This window comes from Triplophysa dalaica, chromosome 4 (assembly GCF_015846415.1).
Source record: "Triplophysa dalaica isolate WHDGS20190420 chromosome 4, ASM1584641v1, whole genome shotgun sequence".
In the NCBI taxonomy this organism is placed as follows: domain Eukaryota; kingdom Metazoa; phylum Chordata; class Actinopteri; order Cypriniformes; family Nemacheilidae; genus Triplophysa; species Triplophysa dalaica.
Genome location: NC_079545.1, coordinates 19,298,855 through 19,310,157, shown reverse-complemented (window position 1 = coordinate 19,310,157; position 11,303 = coordinate 19,298,855). Strand labels below are relative to the sequence as shown.

Sequence of the window (11,303 nt, the reverse complement as noted above, 5' to 3'; positions counted from 1 at the left end):
ATAAAAGTGCTGAGCCGAACGTCCTCCAATAGATAATAAAAGGAACAATATTACCATATAATAAAAGAAATCTCAGTTTCTCAATTATAAGTTAATAAAAATCACAGTTCAAAACAGCAACAACTGACTGAAGCAATAAGCACTGGTCTGAGTTAAAAGTTCTTGCAGAATATTTGAGGTTCAAGTCATACATTTGTCATAAAAGTAGTCATAAAAAGTCATTTTAAAGTTTAAAAGCCCAAGCAAATGATGTAATTTTCTGGTTTTGGATTCACCCTTTTGTGTGTTTTGTTCATATGCTTTTTTGCGGAGCAATTATTTTTGTGATAATTTAAGTTTTTTTCTTAGTTTGAATTATTTAAACTCTAAAGCAACGAATTAAAGCTCATTTTAAGAATCTTCATTGTTATTTCAATTAAATTAACAAAATGTTGTCTGCGTTTTGTTCAGACATTAACCTGAACACCTGCCCGACGAAGTCTGCCCCATACTTCTTTGTCAATTTCAACTTAAGTAGGGTTACCAACCGTCTTGTATTTTGAGCCTGCCTGATTTGCCCCGTAAGTGACTTCCCATGTCCTGTTTATTGACTGCTTTGCTGATCTAACCAGTGATAAAAGCAGTGATCAGATCAATTGAGAATGATATTACCGACATCTGTCATCTCATCATAGCCCCCTTACACGCATCAGTTTCTGAATGTTTCTGAATGGGCAAAGCATGTTTCTGTCACTCACGCGCAGACCCCTGCGTCACACTCGTACGCAAGCATACAAACACACAGAGGCACGCAGTCGGGCACAAAGCAGAGTTGCTGTGTTTACCGACTTTTTTGACAGAAAAACGCATAGGAACATGAATGTAGTTTGTCTGTACATATGCACGTGTTTGTTACCCAGCAGACACGTAGCCTAAAATATTATTTATTTCTGAAAACAGAAACAGAAAATATGTAAATGAGAACGGCTTGATTTGTCCAATTAGTGTTAAAATATTAAACACTGGTCGGAGCCGATGGTCGAGTGGTTTGTGCTCCAAAATATGGCGCCGGTGCGACCTGATTTCAAATCCCGCCTCGTGGTTCTTGACCCCACCCCCTCTCCCTCATCCACTTCAACACCTATCCTGTCTAAAATAACTGTCTGTCCAATAAAGGCAAAAACGCCAAGAATAAATAAAATAATAATAATTAAACACTGTTAAATACTGTTTGTAACCGTTCAGAGAGTAATCGCAAATACGATGCGATGAGGCCATGCATATGCTAATAAGCAATGCTGCACAGGTAAAATTTTGATCCCTTATTTTGTATTTTCCGGTATTGACACAGTTGGGAACCGTAAACATAAGCCTGCTTGACTTCAAAATTTATGTATGATGCTTATGAATATTAAGATGAGTTAAGGGAGTAGGCTGACTTTAGACCAGGAAATCCTCTATAGGGGTTCAGCCCCACTACCTTCTGTGCTCAAAGTCGAGTTCTAAAGCAGTTCCTTGGGCGTGTGGCTTTTGAAGAGGGTTGATGTGTCACAGGCTGGGCTGTTTTGAGCCTGCCATTGCATCATTCACCCTGTTATTCCTTTTTGTTAAATTCTCTCTCGGCGACACTTGATACCTGTTCAAAGCTTGTGCTCTGCCATTAAAAGGTCAGACCTGGACGTGTGTGGTTAGCGTGTGTGTACACATTGTGTGTTTGTCTTTGTGTCTTGCATAGCCGTTTCCAGCTGGTCAGCCTTTGGAATACGTCATTGCTCTGTCTCTCTGGATCACCACATGTAGTTTTAGACTTTCAATGGCAAAACAATGAAACCATACTTGCTTTATAGTTTACCTCGGCTGGTCTCTCAACCATCAGACTTTGGGGACTTTGGGGAAATGGCACTTTTCGAGTGCTTGTTTTAAATTTGTAGTTTTAGAACACATACATAAGTTATTAAAGGCTGTACCAAAGTAGCTAGTCATGTACTAAATGTGTAACAGACTGTTTTATGTTATCTTAGAGATGAAGTCCCTTTAAATTCTAAATGATTGTCCATGTCAGACATGATCGACATCTTTGAGGTATGATGTCTTTCGCTTGGGTGAATGATATGAGTTTTGAAAAAGCCCGTTTTTCTGCAAAGAACCAGAAGAACATAGTTCCTAAGGTTCTGTTCATTATCGTTGTGATAGTCGTGTAAAAATGTTTTGCCTCTTTAGTTTGGATTGCTTTCAACTACATGATTTTCTATTTTATTTTCCACAAATACAGTAGATCCTGCAGCAAGTCTAAGATGACAGCACATAGTTATTGATATAGCTAATGACAATTTTGATGTTGGCCAGATAAGATGCATGCTCAACAACCTGTCAAAAATATCTATGCTTTCAGATCTGCATATTATTACAATAAAAAAAACTCTTTAGGGACTATTTTGACATATATATATACAGTACTGAAACGAGCAAGGCGGGACGAGAGTCGTGAGGGAACGACGCGAGTGACAATGAGTGTCAGCTTCGCGCTGTCTCACGTCTTTCATGTAGGAGATCGGAAGTATAAAAGGACAAGCGACAGGAGGATACGACGAGAGAGGACCAGGTCTGGATTTTATGTTTGTTTTTGCTATGTTTTTGTCACCGGCAGTCAACCGTGAGGGAGCTGCCGGCATTTTACTTTTGTTTTGTCCATTTTATTAAATGGTGTTAAATCTTCGCCGGATCCGTCTCCTTCCTATTCCTTACTCTGAACTTTTTTGCATTTGTGCCGAGAGGGAGCGGAGGAGTCGTCGACGTTGGCCGTGGGCCAGAGCCTGCTGCCATCCGCCGTGAAGGGGAGGAGCAGGAAACGGGGGACTCGCTGCCAGCTGCACTCAGCTGGATAGCCATCGCCAGCCGCCAGGGGCCGGAGGAGCTTTGAGCTGTCCAACGAGCGTCCGGGCCTACCGCATGGCACAGAGCGAAAAGCCTCTCGGCTGGCTTAGGACCGAGTGGCAGTGTGTCGGGGAACCGGACCAGAATTAAAAACATGAATTTTTTCTCATCTCATCTCGTCTGTCCATACCCCCAGGTGCTGCGGACGCCGAGACTGGCCCCCAGAGGTAGAGTAGTGCACAGTCTAGTGGGTACCCCCCGGCCTGTGAGGGGCGATGGGGTTATGTAACTAGCAAGGCGGGACGAGAGCCGTGAGGAAATGACGAGGCCGGTGACGTGAGTGATAATGAATGTCAGCTGCGCGCTGCACCGGTCTCGCATCCGCATGGAGGAGATCGAAAGCTTAAAAGAAGGAATCGACAGGAGTGTACGACGAGAGAGGACCAGGCCTGAACTTAATGTCATGCTTTATTAATTTAGGCGACCGTGAGGGAACTGCCGGCATTTTACTCTTGTTTTGTGGATATTTTATTTAATTAAAATTTGTTTAATGTTCGCCGGTTTCTGTCTCCTTCTTCCCATTCCTTACTTGGAACTTTGTTACAATTACAAACACCCATTCTCCGAATCTGTGCGGGGTCCTGAAAGGTCTAAACCCTGAATAGACGACCAGTCCATCAAAGGACTTATAACTTAATTATTTTTTTACAGAAAAGTCTGATCAAACATTATGATTCTAATATTGTCCTACTCAATCTCTTGTTTTCACAATGCTTTCTTGGATTGGTTATATCAGTTTCTTATTTTTCTGATTATAGAAATCTTATGGCCATAAATTCAATCAATCCTGGAGCCGTGGCCAATCTCGAGTCCGGGGCACCTGGCAGAAGGTTTTGCACTGCTTTATTAATGCGTCACGTTCCTTGATCATGTCTCTTCTTTTTTTAGGGGCCGTCGGCTTTATTACTCACTCTTGGGATTTTTGGCACTATACAGACAGAATAACAGGAAGCAGATTTGGACAGACAGAGGTTTTTATGATCACCAAATTTAAGGCTTTGGCCAAAATGAAAATTAATTTGAAATGACAATCTCCCCCACCAAGTACCAATGCTTGTGGAAGTTTACAAAAGTGACAAAAACAACTTAGGGCCCATTAAAAAGAAACTTACTTTGACATTGAACTATTCGCATTTATCTTTTAATATCCCATGCTTATCTCTTTGCAGATAGGTCAAGATGGAAGTTACTTTGACACACTTAAGTGTAACTTTGGTGTATTTTAGCTGTTTGGAAAGAAAGAATCTGGTTTTGCTATAAGATGGTCCCGGCCAAAATCCTTATTCCAGTAAAAGCCAGTTTGGCTGTCTATAAAACGGCATGGGTGGGGTTCTGTTTCATGTCACATTACGAGAGAAGCATTTTAATCCCTTACATTACCATTTTCAAGAACCACAGCATCTCACTTTGTCTTGCATGGTCCAATTTTAAGAATTTGGACGTTTATTTTGTTGAGGATTATTACTGCAGACATTATAAAGTGTTTGTAAATATCTTTTTCCTCTAAAAATTCCCTCCATTTTCTTAACCTCAGAATGCCAATCAGTCCAAACTGTTTAGTCTTAGGGTGGAAGAGGCCAAAACCATTTGATTTGATACCTTTACTTGATATTATACAACACAGAATATGGTAAGTCATCTCAAAATTACTGTATATTTTATCCTTAAATTGTGTGAATTAGTACTATGATTAGTTAAATACTATTATATTGTTCTGATCTGAAAGGTTGAGAGAGAAACATAACGGTATTGTAGGCTGGAGCAACAATACTTGTCAACAAATCTTGGATTCTCTGCTAGTGGCCACATCAGCAAAATATCTAATTAAACAGTCCAAATCCATTTTGCAGCCATACATGTCAGTGCTAACAAGAACGCGATGATAAATCTTGTGCTGTTGTCTGATTCTCTGCATTTTTTATAAACTGAAAACAGACCAAGAAACATATGTTGCTATGCATGTGGACTGCACACATATAGAGACACAGGCGTGTACCAAGTGTGTGTTTTTTGTTCTCTGGGATGTAATTATAAAATTAGAAACTTTTTAGTAATGCAAAAATCAACTAACTCATAAATTTGTATATGATAGAGACGACAATAAGGGTGATGTTAAAAACCAATATTATTGATATTATATTTTAGGCTTTTTTAGGCAAGATCATGTGTTCGATCCCAGGGATTGCACATACTCAGAAACAAGTGTATTGTATACTGAGTCGCTTTAGATAAAAGCATCTGCTAAATGCATAAATGTATTAATTGTATACTTATCGTAATATTGTAAATTATTCAGCATCCAGTTAAAATGTTTCTTTAAAGGGACAATTCACCCAAAAATGAAAATTCTGTCATCATTTGCTCACCTGCGAGTTGCTCCAAATCAGTATCAATTTCTTTGTTCTGATGAACACGGATAAAGATATTCAGAGGACTGCTTATAACCCAACAGATCTTGACTACCATAGCAGGAAAAAATACAATGGTAGTCCCAAAAGTGCCCCAAAACTTTTTGCTGACCTACATTCGTCTTCTTTTGTGTTGAACAGAACAAAAAAATTATAAAGTAATTTTTCCTACAATGAGGGGCAAGATCTGTTTGGTTATGAGCACACTATATTAAGAGTAAATGTTATACTCAAATTTCATATGAATGATGGGGAAACGATCGCATTACACTGTCAGTATACTGTCTAAACGCCACCGTCATCATGACCTTATAAAAAAACTGAAAAAATAAATCCCATCTCAAGTTAATCATTCTCTCCTAGGGTGAGTAAACCCTTTAGTGACTTGAACCGTTTCCTTCAAAGCATGATGGTTTTTTATTTATAACTTGTACTACGTGGATCTAAAAGAACATGAACCAGGCAGATAAAAAAAATCTAAGTTATATACTCCACATAAAATAGGCTCTTTTATGAAGTCATGGAGAATATTTTGCTCATTGATGTATTAAAATTGCATACGTGTGGTATACAGCATGCTATGATGCCGGTGTGAAAGGACAATGAACACGCGCTGTCAAGATGCTGCCAACACTCTCCCTACGTGCTGCAACCTCTGCGCCTATGCGCTGTTTACGCATGCGATATGAAACGGCCGTAAGTGTTACTCTGGTTACAAACTCTCTCTCTCTCTCCATACACTTGTATTATGAGTGTGATTTGTTGACCAAATAACAGACAAAAACAAAATTAACAAAATTAATGATAAATTTCACTGGTACCATCATTGACCTGTGATGTCACAAATTCACCAGCATCAGGATCGACTTTATCTGGAGCTTTTTAAAAATGAAGAGGGTTATATTTGTGATATAGAAATGTAAATTGTTTACTGAAATGTGTCAAAGTCGTTGCAAATACTGTATGAAATGGCCTGATGTATTTTAAATTTATTGTGTTTATGTACGCAATTTTATATCTGTGCCATATATTTAGTATTTAATATGCATATGTGTGCGATGTCAAGGGGTTCAGGGTGTGGATGCAAGAGATTTGTTTGGGTGCGGTTTTAGCCCCTAAACTTTATTCCCAGTACCGTTGAGCTGACTCCGCATTAGACACCCACACACCAGGCCATGATTCATCCTGCTGGAGCAAAGCCAGTGTGTGTGAGGAGGCCTGCATGAGCATGCACAGTTAGACCCAACATCCCCCTGCGAATAGAGTGCATGTGCATTCATACATTGACAACTGTTCAGGGTCAAGCTATAGGTTGCCTCCCACAGTGCTATGATGTCAGAGATGCAGATGATTCCTTTGTGAGTATGTCCTTATCAACCACAAATCAAAATGCATCAGTGAATTAAAAGAAATGCCTGCCACTAATAGTTTCACATAAATGTAAACATGCACGTAAACACGTGTGTGACCACCTGCAAAATGTTTCTTCTCATCCAATGTTTTAAAATGGGCCATACCTTTCGTGCTTTCAAATGCACCATAATCCAAAGCCTTTAAATATGACTTCACTTTCTCACATGGTTTCTTGCCCGGCGTTCTGCTTTATGGAACCTGACATTGTGCACCGGAGCATTTTTACATGTGGAACTAATCTACAGGTTATTAATGACTTTAGCAGGTGCAGCGAGGCACTTCATGCTCCAGTAAGTTCGAGAAGAGATCAACGGAGAGGATTCTCTTTAGCAGCTCCATCACAGCTTCTCTTGAGTTGTCCAGGACTTTTTTGAGTGAAGTGATTTCCTTCCCTAGAACATATTAAATGTCTCATATTAAATGATGAAAAATGCCTGATCAACTGCTAAATGCTAAAGAATGTGTATTCTCATGTTGCTTTTAAGCACTGATGGGTTTGAATCTGGATGCAAAGGAATAATCAGGCCATTTATCCTTTGTATAAGTAGGCTTTTTACAGTCAACAGGGATTTTCCTAATTTGGTGTTTAATCATGTTTTGCATCTTCAGCACAAGTAGAAACATATGTGTCAGTATTCTGGCCCTCTGCATGAATTATTAGTTGTTAAAGAAGTAGAATAGAGTTGACCCAGTACATGCACATAACCACAGAAATATATATATATGTATATATACATATTTAAATATATATATATATAATACGTATTGTTATGCATTGTAGAGCTGTGCCAATTTATTTCTGTTTCATCCTATTGGTTGAGCTGCCATAACATGACCTGTAATATAATTTGATATTTTTTTGTGTGTGCTTTAAATGCTTTATGAAGCTCTGTCCTGGAAATAAATTCTGATTTATTTTTCAGTGACCATTTAATTTTTATTATTTTACATACATATAAATTTCAGTCCCAGATCTGAAAATTGCTAATATTCTTCCAAATATATTTCTCTGTGTTCATTGGAACAAAAAAATGATACAGGTTTGAAACAACCTTAGGGTGAGTAAATAATAACTGATTTTTCATTTTTGGATGAACTATCCATTTAATTCAAAGTCTACAAACAGAATAATTTATATTTTATATATATATATATATATATATATATATATATTCTTTATTTTTTATTTACCATGCTGTTAATATCATTGTATTTGATAGAATATGAACAGTCACACAATAAGTTTTCTGTTAGTGCTGTAACTGTTTGTGTGATTACTATAGAAGGTTGTGATGGAACCAAATCACCTCAGCTGCTTAGCTGCATTTCTCCAGTTGCTAAATATCTTAATGTTGTGATTACTTCTATTTCTGGCACTATGGCATTTCTGCGCTGTCTTGGAGATATTAGCATGTCTCTAATAGAACATGAACCCTGCATGATCTAATGTGTTGTGTCTTATTGACGCACTGTCATTCAATTTAATTTAATTTAATTAGATTTTATAACGCTTTTGCATTGCATCAAAGCAGCTGTACAACTAAAGAAAAACAAAGACAAACTAAAGTTGAAGACACACAAGAAACAATAAAAATAAAAAATATGTAAACCTTAAAAGTAATATGGAAATTGTCATGCATTGCAACACATTTCTTCTCACTTTTCATGTTTCGTCCATTTTCTCTGCTGCTAAGGAAACTCTTAAGTATCTTAAAAGTCCTCCTCGCTACTCCTAACAATTTTGGACCTTGAGAGCTCTTTTATGGGCTAAGATGCTTAATAAATAACTTTTTTCTATTACTAGGATATCTTCTGTAATTTAAAGGTTTTTTTTTAGAATTTCGTCACATGGAGCAACTGTTTGCGCTAAGATTTTTCATGACTATGGGCCCTGGTAAGACAGACCCGGCTAGTGTGGTATATTCCAAGTTGGTATGCACATACAGTATTTAAACTTTTCCATTATTTAGTTCATACATTTACTCTATTTTACGTTAGATAATCAAAAAAAATGCTTGTTAAATGTAAATGTTAATATAAGATAAAGGCTTCAATGTCAGACAAACATGCAACCACGACCCTCTAAATTGCCTTGAAAATGAACTGTAATTCACTGAAACTTAGTTATATCTGTCTCAAGGCTAGGAGATTGGCATGTTCAAACCTTGCTTCCCTATCTATTTCCTTAAGTAAATGAAATAGTATGGTGTGCGGTTCCAAGCGTATTTGCCAAAAAACCCAAAGGGGATTTTTACTCCGAACAACATTGTGCTAGAACATCAAAATTTATTGCTGGAATGAAACTGTATTTTCCTCCTATTAATTTAAAAGCTTGTGTAATTGTGTAGTACTTTTGAACCCGTTCTTTGTCTCTATATATTTCCAGTTCAGAATGGAACAGCAGAGGTTTGGGCCTTTTCAATACTGGCAATAATTGTCTTGGGCTCTGGATGCTAGAACTGGCTGTGCTTGTTAGTATGTTTTTAGCATTCCTGTTTGAAGTTTTTAAGAATCAAGTCCCTACACTCATGTAAGTTATAATGCAATGTTTCTTTCTAGTCTTGATGTTCAGTATTCTAGGATGTGAATACATCTTTTCTTATTGCACATACTCTTAACAGAGAACAGTTAAATTCTCATTTAGCCAGTAGTGATAACATCTGGTTTGACTGTTTCTGGGGTGGGTAGAGACTGAAAGACACTGGGGCTACGTTTTGATATGGCAAACTGTGCACCTGCATCAGTGCTTCTGGAAGAGAGACATCGAGACCCTGTTGCAGGAGTCTGATGTAGGATATAGAAGTGATGATGAGAGATATTTGAAAGTGCAGGTACTTCCGACCTGTTTGTTTAAATACAAGCAAATGAACTTAAACTATGTGTTTTAAATGACAGAGGACAGGAACATACAGAGAAGAGAAATTGGAGCAGGATCAGCAATGGATCTTGAGCATGCTTACCTCAAAACAAATCTCACTCCCTCAGATGCCTAATGGAAATAAGATTTCTGGGATATCACAAACCAAGATGCTGGTTAATGTGGGATATTTTACAAACCAGCACCGTGTTATGTGGGCTGGAGCTTCTGAGGAGCTGTTAAACTCAAAGCAAGGAAAATTCTGTAAATCAGAAAACAAGTTTCAGAGCCATAAACCACTAAATTACACAGCTAGAATGTTGTCAGCAGCCACTTATTTTGATTAGTCACAAACCTTTTGACAATTTGCCTTGGCTGAGCTAGTTTTAAGTCCTTTATTCATAACTACATGCCTACTGTACAGTAGGTAGGACTTGGTCATGCAGCTGCCCAAAAGTGTTGCAAAAATGGCCAAATGTGAGATACCTCGAAAGGGACTTTGAAAAAAATCCGTAGAATTTACAATGTTTCATAATTTGTTTACCATACAGGATGCCACTTTCAGAGATATAAGCTAATAAGCTTTAAAGATCGGTATGCTATCTCATGCATTCTGACTTCTACTGTATACAATGTTAAACTTGCTGGCTTCTCATGCTTAACATGGTAAAGTTGTTAAAAAACGAGTTGGATGTATGATGTAGTATTTCTGTACTTGATACACTCCCCCAGCTCTCCAACTTGTTTCAGATAGTTTTCTATAGTGACCAATGTGATTGACTCAAACTTCACTACATTACATTGTCCAACTGTCAATTTTTTTAAAATCAAATATATCTGTTTTATATTCAACTAATGTGTTTTCCATAAGTCAAACATAATACACTGAGCATTTTACATTGAACCAAAGTATTTTTTCACATTAATTTAATCTTGAACTAATCTTGAATAACAATACTTTGGTTTCAAAGATTTTTTATTAGAGTACAATAAATGGTAAAACAAATATTTTAAAGTATATTTTACAAACATTGACTAAATTTAAGTATTCGACCATTTGGTGCCAACCTGTTAAAACATGAAGAATACATGAGAAGAACATACAACATAGGTTGAATTCAAAACAAATGGGTCGTTCAAGTTATTAAAAATGAAGATAAATAGTAGTATAAACTTGATCCAAGTGATCCAGGATAGGCATTACAGACTAGCATTTAAAAGCTAACGCAGCACGCATTGCGTTTAATTACAGTTAATATCACGTGAACTGTCCAATTTTGCAGATGTTTGAATTTTCTAGGAGCCAAGAAAATATTTTATTATAAAAACATTGATACAGACCTTGTTTCTCAGATTAAATCCAACATTTTGTCCTAGCTCACTGAAAACCCCTCCGTCCATTCTGTTTCTGTGTGTCAGCATTAACCCTGTCACTGCCAGGTAGGCGGGGTTAGAGCACAAACTCAAATTTGATTTATTAATCCAAATAAATTTACTCTCGTTACATGTACAGCCTGGAACATTTATATTCCCCAACATAACAGTTGAATTTAATTTAATTAAATGGCACATTTGTAGTAATTGCATTGATATAGCTTTATTTAATCATGTCTGTTGGATGAAAACTCAAATATTACTTATTCGTACCTATACTCTTACATGTACAACTTGAACAATTTATATTTCTGCAATTTAACAAAAAACCATCTGTT

At 37.2% G+C, this 11,303-nt stretch overlaps 1 long non-coding RNA gene across 1 annotated transcript; it reads right to left on the bottom strand.

The window, feature by feature from the left end:
- Positions 1–6,295: 6,295 nt before the first annotated feature.
- LOC130419918 (uncharacterized) lies at positions 6,296–11,002 on the bottom strand. Its single transcript, XR_008906559.1, has 3 exons — positions 10,933–11,002; positions 9,695–9,853; positions 6,296–7,126 (listed from the first exon to the last, which is right to left on the bottom strand). It is a non-coding gene; the product is annotated as an uncharacterized LOC130419918 (long non-coding RNA).
- Between the last annotated feature and the right edge of the window lie 301 nt (positions 11,003–11,303).